Genomic DNA, 4,524 nt, shown 5'->3' with positions numbered 1-4,524 from the left:
AAACTTCAAAACTTAAGAGTATTTACTAACAATGTCACTCCATTGTGTGATGAGAGGAAGGGATAAATTTGCATCACCATTACTCCTTGAACCAATAAAAGAACACTTCATCAAACTAGTGTATTGATTCCCCTCCTCCTAGGATAGTCGTTAACTTTGTCCACCATGTCATACATAGATTAGATGGACTTGGATATGGTGTAGGCACCTATGGCCACATCAATTATACCCTCTCAAAGAATAATGATACTAATATTCTCCCATAATTTTAAAATATTTTTGTCTTCCTATTATGTGCTTCATCAACTACTTTTTCATATTATTCAACAACCCTACAAACTAGTTAAAAATTGTCGACTCCAAAAACCTCACTATGATGTCCACTTGTGCCTTGGATGCCAAGTGGGGCCTTGTCAAACCTACTATCTGGGTAATAGAAAAGAGAATAGTGAAAAGAGTTATTTTAGTCACATCCTTGGTCGAGAGCTTGCAACTAGTCTTAAGAGATCTATCTCTACAATATTAGGCCACATACTCATCCACATTCTCCTCACTAGCACCTCTTCCTCCTACCACCCAAATCGGGGCCCATCACCTTGATAAATAAGTGAGGAAGTAGATTTATTATGTATCTAAGATCAGAGTTTAATCTTGTACTATAAATAATTGGTTTTTGGAATCCCACATCCCCACAATTCTCTATAAGAGATCCAACTAGTTCTTCATGTTTTTAGTCCTAAGGAAATTAAGGAGACCACATGCATGTAATGTTTACATAATAGGACCATGTTGTAGGGGATTTATGTCATATTCCTTGTGCTCCATCTCTTTCTAGTCAATCATTTTAGTATATATATATATCTATATATATATATATATATATATATATATATATATATATATATATATATATATATAGATAGATATATATAGATATATATATATATATATATATATATATATATATATATCTATTACAAATTCAAACATCAATCTCTTCATGCTACATAAAATTCATTCGATGAAAAATTGAAATCAAGCCCTATATCTAAGATTTAGGTGACTCATCATCCTATCTATGTCTTTGTTAGGTGATAATCACTACTAGGTATTATATAGGGAAATGAGGGCCTTGTCATCAACTTACTATGCTTGGAGGGGGACGAGGATGATGATGCTCTCAAATTGCAAAAGTGTTTAGTACCAAGCCATTTCTTAGGGAGAATGCATAAAAAATACATGAAAGTTATGAGGAGGGTATAAGAACTAATATTCGAAATCCCTTAAGAAAATATTGATTTTCATAAGACAACCACACAAGGCTTCCCAACATGTTCAAGACTTCACAAATTTTATAATGGACACATGTATTGTTCATGATAATATTATGATAATATTTTTTTGCACATTAAAGGGAACCACAATGCAATGGTTTGATGAATATTTCCCAAGAGGTATATGTTCAATTCCATATTTCATCAAAGTTTTCTATAGGGCATATGGTTGTGAGTAGGTGCTTGAGGAGTTATATGGTAGAGACTTCCAACTGGAACTTGACTTCCAAAGAAGGAAAATATGTGATGATGCTAATGTATACTAAATAGAGATCTCTAATATATATTAAATATAGATATCTAATGTATATCCTTGAAGTAATCCTAGGCTACCCAATCTATTCATTACTATTGTTGGATCCACATATCATATCAGGATTCGGTGGATCCTCTTATCCATTCCAATTCTGAAACAAATATCAAAATTCCTAAATGAATATGTCAATGGATCTCAAAAAATAGAAATGGAACCCAAATTGTTTGACCTTATATCCACTCAAAACATCTTTTATTAGTTGCGCACACCGCATTTTCTGGAAAGCGTAAACCCCTTTAGGTTGTTTATTTGATGAATGATTCCCCCCATAAGTGAACACACAAGATACATTAATATTAGTTCATATTTAATTATATTGTGAAAACTACAACGTAACTCAACCTAGAGGGTGTTCTAACTTTTGAATCACCTTGCATTATCCTACAAATGAGTGTGAATAGATTTGTTTTCATTGGCCATAAAATAACAAAGCCTAGATTTGTTTAGCCTTATATTTACTTCTAATGCTTATCATATTTATCATTCCAAATCATGCCTTTAATATCAAGCAATGATTTCACTATTTAGTATTTTATGATGTTTAATATTTTTGGTACTTGGAATTTCACTGTTGTATCCAAATTGTGGGATCTCAACATTCCAACGGATCCATATGATCATACCTTAGGAAAAAAATTAATACATATAAATATTTATATATTTGATGTGTGTGACACACCCCTGCACCTTGATGTTCCTTTATTTTACTAATTGGTAGCCCCATACCAACACCTATACCCATGAACCTTCACAACCTAGCATTAAATACTCGTCTCTCCTGAAATTACTTCAAAATATTAATAAAATGCACCCACAAACCTTAGCAACCTAGCATTAAATATTTTCTTGCTCCTGAACCCATATTTAATTGAGTGATAATTAATTCAAAATAAGATCTTTCAGGTGCCTAACATCCTCTACATGCTAATTTTTGTAGTAGGTACACTCAAAATATTGTGGACACACCAAGTTAAAAAGTTATATTAGTGGTATAGGGTAAAAATTTGTATCAATCGTGTTTGAAGCCATCACCTAAGTATAGTCATGAGTATATGTATTGGTTGAAATGCTAACATGTCCATTGAATCTAATGCCATCTCTGAATGTATAAACTTTCAAAAGGAAGAAACATGCATTCTAGTCAAATATCAAGACATATGGATAAATTGCACAATTTAAAAAGGAGAAAAATGAAAAATACTAGAGGCAAGTAGAAAGTTAGATATAATATAACAAACAAACACTCTCGAGATTTATTACTTCAAGATCAACTCCATGCCTAAGAGCTCTTTCTTGATACTTTGTGGCTATCTCCTCCTTGCGATGTTTTTTCTTTTGACAACTTTTAGGATATTAAAATACTATTAAACATAATTAATCTAAATATTTCCAGTCTCAATGTCAAAGTAATAAGCGTGAGTACAATAATTTCTTTTTCTTTTTCTTAATATTTGAAAAGAATTCATAAATGAATTCATCAATTTCTTCTTCCCCTTTAGTTCTTATGGCCTTTGTAGCTCTCATTGATGATTTTGTTTTGTACTCACAACGTCGTCAAGACTACTACAAGACAGGTGGATCATTAGCGACAAGGAAAAAAAAATGTTAAATTGATATTTTATGTCATTATTATTACAATTATTTCAATAATAAAAAGAGAATTAGTGTTCTTTACCCATTTCAGTATTGGGTGGAAGCGGAGTAGTTTTAGATGTGGCCATATGTTGCTCTTGTTTTTTAGCCTCATCTTATACATGATCTGGAGTTGAAACAAAAAAGTTTAGAATTAATACACCATTTGAAATTAAATATTTTTAATTGTAATACATACAACACTTTTCATAGCACATGAAATACGTCCATTATCAAGTTGTACACCACTTTCATTAGGTGCCACTCCATTTACACTAGGTTGTGTCTTTTCATTGCTTACCTACTTAAAACACTTAAACACATTACTTTATGCCAAAAAATAATAATCTATAAATTGTACAAGTAATAAATTATAAGTATTGTTTGTGGATTTTATTTACCTGTGTGTTAACGGGAGTGCAAAAAGATTGTGTTTTTCCCCAAGATTATTCTTCATTCAAGCATGACTTGATAGTTGTTCTTGTAGACAAGCTTGATGTCTTCCTTGGTTGGAGATTCGTTGAATTCCAACCCCTGGAATTTTGCATAAAAACATGAATTTTGGTTCTTCTATGCAATTAAATTAAAATTGTTAACAATTTATTATTTGGATGCAATTGATTTTTTTATACTTACAATTTGTGCAGCCAGTTTGGAGTAACCACCCAAGCCAAGTTTGTGTTTGCCATATTTTTCCATTCTAGCTTTTGTGACATTGGATGTATCTGGGAGCCTAGATTGGAAAGTTTCAAGTACATAATTATATGTTTCAATTATGATAAATCATCATAATCTCATCATTAGAAGTGTCTTTGAGCCGGGTGGTGTCTTTCCTTATTTTCGGTTTCGCTTCTCCATTACATCATCCAAGAGTGCCTTCCACTCCCTCTCTAGAATCATTGGAGTATGCTCATACTTAGGGTTCTTTTAAAGATCAACCCTATATTGGTATTGTAAATTTTTTATATATTTTCCTTCTTTTTAGGTGACTCTGAAATTGTTGAAGGAATCACCACCAAACAGACCAACTAACTTGCTAATGAGCTCATCTTTTAACTTGGAAATTTAGGCATTCCACCCTAAGTGTATGGTGGACCCAAAGATATCTAGAGTCATGTCATTCAAGTGTTTAGAAAATGTATCATTTCCTGAAAAATGATATTATCATTCGTTTAAAATAATCACACATAATACATAAATTTCAATTAGATTGTACATAATAATTAAAACAACTCGTAAATA

This window comes from Pinus tabuliformis, chromosome X, assembly GCF_031772625.1.
Source record: "Pinus tabuliformis cultivar Carrire ecotype Pingquan chromosome X, CPIR1, whole genome shotgun sequence".
Lineage (NCBI taxonomy): Eukaryota > Viridiplantae > Streptophyta > Pinopsida > Pinales > Pinaceae > Pinus > Pinus tabuliformis.
The sequence above is the reverse complement of the archived record's forward strand: the minus strand, read 5'-3'. Positions refer to the sequence as shown.